The sequence below is a fragment of the Rattus norvegicus genome, chromosome 1 (genome assembly GCF_036323735.1).
Source record: "Rattus norvegicus strain BN/NHsdMcwi chromosome 1, GRCr8, whole genome shotgun sequence".
NCBI lineage: Eukaryota > Metazoa > Chordata > Mammalia > Rodentia > Muridae > Rattus > Rattus norvegicus.
Window position 1 is genome coordinate 3,868,561 of NC_086019.1, and position 10,250 is coordinate 3,878,810.

Sequence of the window (10,250 nt, forward strand, 5' to 3'; positions counted from 1 at the left end):
TTGTCCAGACAACCCCAAGCTTCTAAACTAATCAGCCCCTCCCCGGAGGTGACGGGCAGCTGCTCCTCCCTGGACCAGTGGGCCAGCCCTATCACCAGTGAGGCTGCGCGAACGTCACTGTCCCGAAAGTTCCAAGGCTTCTAAAGCCATCAGCCCTTCCCCGGGAGGTGACTCGTAGCTGCTCCGCTGTTGTGGGTCCCTCGGCAGTTGCCTGTGCCCACAAATGAAACATCATTCCCTCCGTGAGACTCGTGGAACCTAAGGTCAGTCCCAGCCCTAAGCAGTGTTCAGGCCCGTGGCATTTGGGTTACTCTTTTTAAAAAGTTTCTGTCCTGCGTTCATCAGCCACACCACCAGTCTCCCTCTCAGTGGCCCGATATGCTTGGCCGATGGGACGTGCTATTATTAGAGCTCTGGCCTTACTTGAGGACGTGTGGCCTTGTTGGAGAAAGTTTGTCCTGTGGGGTGGGCTTTGGAGGTCTCCTCCTCTGCTAAGGCTCCACCCAGTGTGGAATGAGACCCTCCTCCTAGTTCCCTGCAGAAAGGAGCTTTCTCCCGACTGCCTCCTGACCACAACGTAGAACTTTTTTTTTTTTTTTCTGTCTTCCCCCTCCTTTACTGTGGTGCCTGGATTTAATTTTATTTCATGTGGTTTTTTTGTAATCAGTCCTAGGCATAAAACAGCTTTGTCCACCAAGTGAGGCATCAACCTAGGATGAGCAAAGACCAGTTATCTGCTTTGCCCCTGACCAATGTAAGAAAAACCCCAACAGGGTGTCTTTGTCCATTGCCAGGGGGTGGGTTTTTCTTTTCTTTTTTTTTTTTATTATCTTTATTAACTTGAGTATTTCTTATTTACATTTCGATTGTTATTCCCCTTCTCGGGTTTCTGGGCCAACATCCCCCTAACCCCTCCCCCTCCCCTTTTACATGGGCTTCCCCTCCCCATCCTCCCCCCATTGCCGCCCTCCCCCCGATAATCACGTTCACTGGGGGTTCAGTCTTGGCAGGACCAAGGGCTTCCCCTTCCACTGGTGCTCTTACTAGGCTATTCATTGCTACCTATGAGGTTGGAGCCCAGGGTCAGTCCATGTATAGTCTTTGGGTAGTGGCTTAGTCCCTGGAAGCTCTGGTTGCTTGGCATTGTTGTTCATATGGGGTCTCGAGCTTCTTCAAGCTCTTCCAGTCCTTTCTCTGATTCCTTCAACGGGGGTCCCGTTCTCAGTTCAGTGGATTGCTGCTGGCATTCGCCTATGTATTTGCTGTATTCTGGGTGTGTCTCTCAGGAGAGATCTACAGCCGTGAACCCCATTTTTTAATAGGGTTATTTGTTTCCCTGCAGTCTAACTTCTTGAGTTCTTTGTATATTTTGTATATAAGCCCTCTATCTGTTGTAGGATTGGTAAAGATTTTTTCCCAATCTGTTGGTTGCCGTTTTGTCCTAACAATAGTGTCCTTTGCCTTACAGAAGCTTTGCAGTTTTATGAGATCCTATTTGTTGATTCTTGCTCTTAGAGCATAAGCCATTGGTGTTTTGTAAAGGAAATTTTCTCCAGTGCCCATGTGTTCGAGATGTTTCCCCACTTTTTCTTCTATTAGTTTGAGTGTGTCTGGTTTGATGTGGAGGTCCTTGATCCACTTGGACTTAAGCTTTGTACAGGGTGATAAGCATGGATCGATCTGCATTCTTCTACACAATGTAGAACTTCTGACCCCCACATCTGCCTGAATCCTGCCATGCTTCCTGCCAGGATGATAATGGACTGAACCTCTGAGACTGCAAGCCAGCCCCAATTAAATGTTTGCCTTTATAAGAGTTTTCTTGCTCTTGTTGTCTCTTCACAGCAATGGAAGCCCTAACTAAGACACCCTCGGATCTCCTCAGCCGTGCTGCACTTCCCATCGGCTTCCCTCTTCCTGCAGCCTAACCCCAAACTCATTTGCTCTTCCAGGTCCCTTCCCCATCACTCTGCCCTTCCCTGTCCCGTTTCTGTTGTCCCAATTCTTGCCCCTTCGCCCAGCCCCCTCCACATCCCTCCCTAGTCATTCTCCCCTTGCCCCACCTCCACCTCCTTCCTTTACCCCCACCTCTCAGTTGAAGACAATTGCAGTCTTTTCAGCAGGGCTGTACTTTTCTCCTTAGCGCTCTGACACTGGAATCTAAGACCTTCAGGAAAGTTCTACAACCATAAAATTATCCCAATCAAAAGCAGGTTTTGGGGCCTGGATCTGGCTCAGAGGTTAAGAGCACTGTCTACTCTACTAGAGGGACCACATTGGAATCCCATCCCCTCTGCAGTGTTCCCTGAGGCTTAGGAATGGCAGAGTTTTGAAGATGTATCCTGTGGGACTGGGATTCACGACTCTGCATATTGATTGGTTGTGGTGTTCTGTAGTCTGTAGTGATCTCCATCAGTTTCAAAGAGACGTTTTCTTGATGGGGGGGGGGTGAAGGACACACTTATCTGTGGGTTTCAGGACAAATGTGTATTGATAGTTGTTAGGGATTATGCTGGCTTCGTAAGGCAGTGGTTGTAGATTCTTCTAGAATAACCATGACCCCAGCACTGATCAGATAGCTAGGTTTCCAGTACCAGGCATGGAATCCCTCTTGCTGAGTATGTCTTAAGTTCAATGAGGGAGCTACTGTCTACTACCAAAGCATGTGTGCCCTCACTACCACCATATATAGTTATACTTGGAGTTGCATTTGTTATGTACAGCATGGTACTGGGCCCTGGGAAAGAGCAGCTTCTGAGAAGGCTCATCAGGCCTCAGGGAGACATCAAAAAGTGAACTCTTTCCCTCAGGTTAACAGGTCACAGTCAGATAAGATATCCAGAAGTGAGACATTGCCGGAGGGACTTACAAGTCACTGAGTGTTAAGAGCTGCCTAGCAGGGAGAAACAAGGACTCTTGTCTGACAGAGCATCTCCTGTTACACAGATGGTGTAAATCTTATCTCATGTAGAGGGAGTGACCAAGGTCAGTTCCCAAGTAAGCTGCCACCTCTCCCTCAGCGAGCACTTCAGGCTTCAAGGTGTGCCCTCTGTGTTCTGTGGGATCTAAGGGGTCCTTGGGCATCTCATGGAGAAATAAGAGGCCTCAAACGCAGGACCTCCGCCTGCCATGTCTAGCTGACCCAGAAGTCACAGGCAGCCCACAGCCTACTGCTGCTGGAGAAGATGCAGCTTTCACAGTTCTCTTGAAGACACCCTGGGGCATTGGCACCAGTACTTGTCCATGGGAAATTCCCTAATCTGGGTTACAGTACAAATCTGCTACTCATTCAACAGATCGTCTTCTGCCGCTGTCCTCCAAATGCAGATCTGAATAGTCGATACAGGCGCAGGTAAAGTAAGACTGCCAGGTTGAAAATATTTGGTGCCTGACATTTCCAAACCCAGTCCTTTCTTAAATGACCACCATTATCTGATGCCCTCTCCACAGGAGGTAGACTACATGGGCCTGGGAACAAAGGCAGAAGCTTCCAAAGGCCCCACCCAGTACCATTGTCATGCTTCTCCACAGCAGACAAGGCTTTCCAGGCCCCGATTAACTGAGGTGTCTTCAGGCCTGCGCACAGATTGCCCCCTGATGGGGTAAAAGGCATTCTGTGGATGAGAAAGTAGGGAAGGCAAGATGGACAGGGAAGAGAGAACTGAGCACACTGGTGGTTTAAGTATCACTTGGGCAGTGAAAGCTGAGACCAATGTCACAAACCTATAACCACAGAGCACGGTAGACTGAGGGAGAGAAGGGATTGTCTCAAATTCTATAGTGTGGGCAATAGGGTGAAGCCTCGCCTTAAAGCAATGACAACAGAAAGAAGGAAGGAAAAAAATGCAGGCATCGTGGCTGACTTGTCCCTGGGAGCATCTTCTGTGATCTGCTGGAGAAATACCTCAGGAAGTTGGGAAAGGCCAAAAAGTCCCTGAATGGTGGAGGGCTTTGAGGAATCTCTAGGATATGCATTCTTCTGAGCATAGCAGTCCAAGGGAGCTAATACTGCCCCTGCTGCAGGGTTCTGAACTGTACCTATCACATCAGTAGATCCCTGTGGGGCTGAGGGCATCGTTATTTACTCCTCTCTGCTACCTTGCCCTCCTCATTAATGTAGATACACACACACACACACACACACACACACACACACACACACACACAGAGAGAGAGAGAGAGAGAGAGAAGAAGAAGAAGGAGGAAGAGGAGGAGGAGGAGGGAGAGGAGGGGGAGGGAGGGAGAGAGAGAGAGAGAAAGAGAGAGAGAGAGAAGAAGAAGAAGAAGAAGAAGAAGAAGAAGAAGAAGAAGAAGAAGAAGAAGAAGAAGAAGAAGAAGAAGGGGAGGGGGAGGGAGGGAGGGAGAGAGAGAGAGAGAAAGAGAGAGAGAGAGAAGAAGAAGAAGAAGAAGAAGAAGAAGAAGAAGAAGAAGAAGAAGAAGAAGAAGAAGGGGAGGGGGAGGGAGGGAGGGAGAGAGAGAGAGAGAGAGAGAGAGAGAGAGTAACTTTTCTCCTAATTTTGTCAAGCCACTGAAGAAGATGGGGGAGGAGTGTGGTAAGGGCCAGGGTACCCAGACAAGCCCCTGAAGAGAAGCAGAAGCTCAGTGGCTCCCTGTGAGGAGTACTGTGACATTCCACATGCCCCTCCCATCCCCTAATTATATCCATGTAACTTGTTGGCCAAAAGCATAGCATCCACACGGCTCTGCTGGCTGTGGTGTTTGCAGAGATCCTCACAGGTTGCCTTTGAAACACAATCTCATAGAGCATGAACGCTGCCTTATCAGTGGTATATCTTACCCTACAAAGGGCAAGGAGCTGGGCCAATCTTCACTGGTTTCCAAAATTAATTTAGAGAATGCTGACTTAATAGTCCCGTTTGTGCATTAGAAGTGTCCTGAGTGCTGGGGTCAGTCCTGTGGGTGCCAAGGAGCTTACATATAAGGCTTTACTGACCGTTTAAACTGTGGTCGAAGTGAAGGAAGCAGGTCCATTTTCTGATCCCTTTGACAGGGGCACTGCTTCCTCTACTCAGTTATTGGCTGGTCGGCTTTATTAATAAATAAGAGAATAAATGGGGAGCAATGTTTACTCAAACTTGAAAGAGGAATCACTTAAGATAAACATTACAATGCCATGTCTGGATTGCAGCTGGATACAGGAGTGGAGAAATCAGCATTTGAATAATACAAGGTTAAATTTTATACAGTGCACAAAAACATTATGCCTACATTTCCCCCTTTTGTCTAATAAAAGGCTCTTTCTCTTTTAATAACAAGTTATATACAATAATAACAATTATGAAAACTATCAGGTAAGAATGACATTCAAAATGTCCGGTCCATTTTTATTTGGCAACTTCGGAGAAAGTATTTCCATTATCTATTCTGTCTTGGTGACTCCAGAGTTCTGTGTCTAAATCAATCTCCATCATAATTTGCATTAACAACCTAAAACTTCTTAGACTTAAAAGACATCTTCTTAAATCCTAAACAACTTAAGTCTAACTGTGAGACTATAACTATCTAGTCTTCAACCCCATCAGAGACCTGAGAAAGAATAAATATTCTCTGTGTTGGCAGTAAGTACAGGCAAGCCGCTTCCAAATCTATAGAAATGACAGGAGCTGGCTGCCTGAAATTATCTCTATGATGGGAGCATCTATCTTCAGCTTTTGGCCCAGTATAACTGACAGACATTTTTTTGTAAAGCAGAAATCATGAAGGACTGCTTACCTAGTCTTGGCAAAGCCCAACAATCGACTTCCCTGTATTCCACGTATCCATTTTCGACGGTTTTTTTTTTTTTTTGACTATATTCTAAGCAAGGACATTTTCTTGCCCAGGGGCAGATTGCCACATTTGAAGCAAACTCCAGATGGACATTCTTCTTTGAAGTAAAATGAGGGTGCTGCCAGGAGCAGACCTGTCTCCTTGTCAAAAAAATAAAAAGGCTTAAATTAATAAAAATATCTTTAATTGCCACATTCTATAGGTCTCTGAGGTTTTTGAAGATCATCTATCTCTATTTAGTATATCTAAATGTTTTGTTTCTAGCTCTTTACTTTTTGAGAAACTAAACTTTCTTACTATTTGACTAACGAAATCTTATTTTTGTAAATAACTAAACTAGTACCTACGAGACCTTTACATTTGATTGATTATCAGCTTGCACTGCTTAATTATACTGAACAGTTTGTAGTAGCACCTTTTCAAAGGAGTGGAACTTAATACAGGTAGGTATAATACCTTCCCATGTTGCAGTAAAATGCAATCCTAAATCTGTGCCAATATACAAAGATCTGTCTGTACCAGTGTAACAAAATACAACCTCAATTCTGTATCAATATAAAAAGATCAATACCAATGTAGCAAAATACCACCTCAATTTTGTGTCAACCACAAAAATAATACCAATGTAAGATTTTTGGCTTATGAATATTCTTTGCTCTAAAAGTAGATTTCAATAATCTACCCATTATTCCTAATTTTTTTAATGGTAAAAAAAAGGTGTATATTTAGAATTAGCCATCTGTACTCACTTTAGATGATCCCAATCTTGTTGGCAACATCTAGAGAATCACAGTCAGGAGTCAAGCAATCATATGCTGCCTTCTCTCCGTCAAGCCTTATCAGGGTCTTGACTTTGGCCACATTAATGTCATAGAGTTTCTTCACGGCCTGATTGATCTGGTGCTTGTTGTCCATGACATCCACAATGAACACAAGCGTGTTGTTGACCTCTATTTTCTTCATGGCCGACTCGGTGGTCAGTGGGAATTTGATGATAGCATACTGGTCAAGCTTGTTTGTCCTGGGTGCACTCTTCCACGGATATTTTGGCTGCCTCCAGAGCCGCAGGGTCTTGGGCTGCCAGAAAGTGGGTGACATTCGGATCTTCTTTTTGTGCCCGTGGATGCCTTCTTAGCTTACAAGGCCTTCGCTTTGGCTTAGGCTTTGGGAGGGGCAGGATCTTCCTTCTTCGATTTCGGCACCATCTTGGCTAAAAGGCCATTCCTATTATTCTTAGTATTTCTATATCCTCCCTTTTTCTTTTTCTTTTTTATAAGATTTATTTATTTATTTCATGTGTGTAAGTACACTGTAGCTGTCTTCAGACACACCAGAAAAGGGCATCAGATCCCATTACAGATGGTTGTGAGCCACCATGTGGTTGCTGGGAATTGAACTCAGGACCTCTGGAGGAGCAGTCAGTGCTCTTATCCGCTGAGCCATCTCTCCAGCTACCCCTGCCCCCTTTTTCTTTTTATCCCTTCTCCCCCCACTCCCCCCAATACTAGTAGGACAGAAAGGATAGAAGAGAGGAAAAGGAATCCCTGAATCTAACTTCTCTTCTTTGATGCCTCCCTGACCAAGACCAGGAGCAATTTGTAACCAATCCCCATAAAATAAAAATAAACATTGATCACCAATTGAATAACCAAAAATCATCCACCCTACCTCTTGGGAATAGGGTATCATTCTCCTAAAATTGCTTTGTGCTGATTTGGGGTGTCGTCCTTTTGGGAGAGGGGCAAGAAAACTTGGAAAATGGTTAGTCTTCAGAAAGATAGTTGTAACACTTGTTGTCCAGTTTCTATATGCTGTGAAAATGTAGGCTTCAAGGAAAGCTTAGCTGAGGCCCACATCATAAGAAGGAACTCATGACTGACACTGTTTGGTCGGCCAGAAATGAGAGACTGGGCAGCCCAGAGACCCAGGATCGAAACAAATATGACTGGCATTTAAAACAAAAAGTCAGTGGTTTCCAAGCCACACCTCTACCTGCAATCCCAGGTCTGAACTCCACTGTGTGGGCCACAGTCTGCCTCCCTGGAGACCTGCTGCTATCCAGGACAACCAGGACAACCAGTGCTGCCTGCTTACCTGGAGGACTGCTGCAGCCACTAGGGACTACCAGGCCAACACCAGAGAACCAGACAGCTAAAGGCCAGCACTAGAAGCAGCAAAAGCCAGGACACTATGACTAGTGTAGGTTTATTTGTTTCCTCTGTTTTCCAGGGTGCAGTCAGTCTCATTGGGTTAGAATTTTCCTTCTAGTACCCTCTGTAGGACTGGTGTTGTTTAAATTTGGTTTTGTCATGGAATATCTTGATTTCTCCATCTATGATAATTAAAAAATTTGCTGTCTATAGAAGTCTAGTCTGTGGTCTTTTGAGGTCTGTAAGACTTCTGTTCAGGCCCTTCGAGCTTTTAGTCTCTGTTGAGAAGTAATTCTGATAGGTCTGCCTTTAAGTGTTAGTTGGCCTTTTCTCCCTGCAGCTTTTACTATTCTTTGTTCTGTACATATAGTGTTTTGATTATTATGTGGCAGGAGGATTCTCTTGACTGGTCCAATCTGATTGGTGTGCTGTAAGCTTCTTGTATGTTTAAAGGCATCACTTTCTTTATATTAAGGTAATTTTCTTCTATGATTTCGTCAAAGATGTTTTCTGGGCCTTTGATCTTGGAAACTTCTCCATTTTCTGTTCTTATTATGCTTCGGTTTGGTCTTTTCGTAGTATCCCAAATGTCCTGGCTATTTTGCGATAGTAACTTTTTTAGGTTCTGCATTTTCTTTGATATACTGATTTCTTCTATTGTATCTTCTACGCATGAGATTTTCTGTTCCATCTCCTGTATTCTGTTGGTGATGCTTACATTTGTAGTTCCTGTTCTCTTTCCTCGGTTTTTCATCTCCAGGGTCACCTCAGCTTGTGTTTTCTACGTTGCTTCTATTTCCATTTTCAGGTCTTAGACAGTTTTATTTATATCCTTCTCCTGTTTGAATGTATTTTCCTGTATTTCTTTAAGGAATTTATTAATTTCCACTTTAAAGCCCAGGTCTATTTAGCTATATATTGTCAGCACTGGAACCTGGGTGGAAGGCAGATGTTTGGCCCTGTCCAATGGTCAGTATCTAGGGAACCTCACCTGTTAGCACTGGGAGCTGGGCCCTTGAGTACCTCTTGTTTGCCTCTCTATGTTTCTTGGCTATATTTACTTTGTTTTATTGTGATCAAACGTATACCACTGAATTATACCCGCAATGCTGTGCTTGTTTTTAGTCAGGGCAATAGTATGTCCTTGGCATCTTGTTCTGCCTAGCCTCTTTTGCTGCTGGAAGACTCTGCTTGGCAGGTATCCTGAAATCAAAAGACTGGACTGAACTTTGGCAGAGCAAAGGGGTGAGGTGTGGGGAGTTTGATTTCACAGGAGTTACAGATCCTTGTCTTTCTCTACTTAAGGCGAGAGTGAGGCTGTAATTGAATTAGAGATGTTCCCGGCGATCCAATGTTTAGTTCGTGGGGAACATCACAATAAGACCCTAGGCTAGACATCATGCTTCCAAGCAGCAGCTCCCCCAGTGGATTGCCGAGCTCCACCTTCCGCTCCAGGGAGCCTTCCATGAATTTGTTATACCTCCTGTTATTTCTAGACCCGGGAGATCCACTAACTACCAAAAGAAGTACAGAGATAGGCAGTGCTAGAGGAGGTGGTTTTCTTCAAATCCAGGATTGAGAAAACAGAATAGAGACTTCCTAAATCAAGGAAAAATAACTCCCCCCTCTTTGAGTGGAGAAAAGCCTCAGGGGGATTGGAAGGGGAGGATATGGAATGATTATGGAAGGCCTCTTGTACACTTGGCCAAATTCTTTCCTTAGACTTGAATTTCTTTGAAGGATCTGTGTGGAGAGACTCTAAAATCAGCTTTAGGCCCCAGCTCCAGCATCCCTAATTGTGCAAACCATGCTAATTATGCAAATCAGAAACAGTGACAGGAGATGAGCTCTAGGATGTGCCAGACTCCAGTCCCTAGCTTTCCCAGAAAGAATAGAGTTGACAGTTATAGGAAGAAGGGCCTATCCCAGGCGCCTCTCCCTAGAATTACAGTTCTAAGTCAAAGGAATAGGTTTTAATAAAGTTGACAAAAATAGAAGAAAGTTGGCCTGGGGAGACAGCTTAGCTGCTAAGGTGCATGCTTTACCAAGTACGAAGTACTAGCATGAAGATTCAGGATCTATGTAAAGAATCTTGTGCTGCTGCAGGGGTCTGTAGGCCCAGCACTGGGAACCTGGAGGCAGGAGAGTCCTGGGTGCTCACTGGGCAGCCAAATCTAGGCAAATCAACGGGTCCAATGTTCAGTGAGGCACTTTCACAAATAGAGAGCAATTGAGTAACACACCTAACACTTCTGACTCCACACCCCTGCACATACAGATGCACGTGATTACCCACCCACATGCCTGGGC

General features: G+C 44.8%; 1 protein-coding gene and 1 pseudogene across 1 annotated transcript in view; one reads left to right on the plus strand and one right to left on the minus strand.

Moving 5' to 3' along the window:
• The first annotated feature begins 104 nt into the window (after nt 1-104).
• Nucleotides 105-10,250, plus strand: part of Lrp11 (LDL receptor related protein 11) — a 59,849-nt gene continuing 49,703 nt past the window's right edge. Inside the window, exon 1 of the mRNA XM_063282919.1 lies at nt 105-263. The gene's annotated coding sequence lies outside the window, so the exon portion shown is untranslated. The remainder of the gene's footprint in view (nt 264-10,250) is intronic.
• Nucleotides 6,389-6,891, minus strand: Rpl23a-ps6 (ribosomal protein L23a, pseudogene 6; annotated as a pseudogene).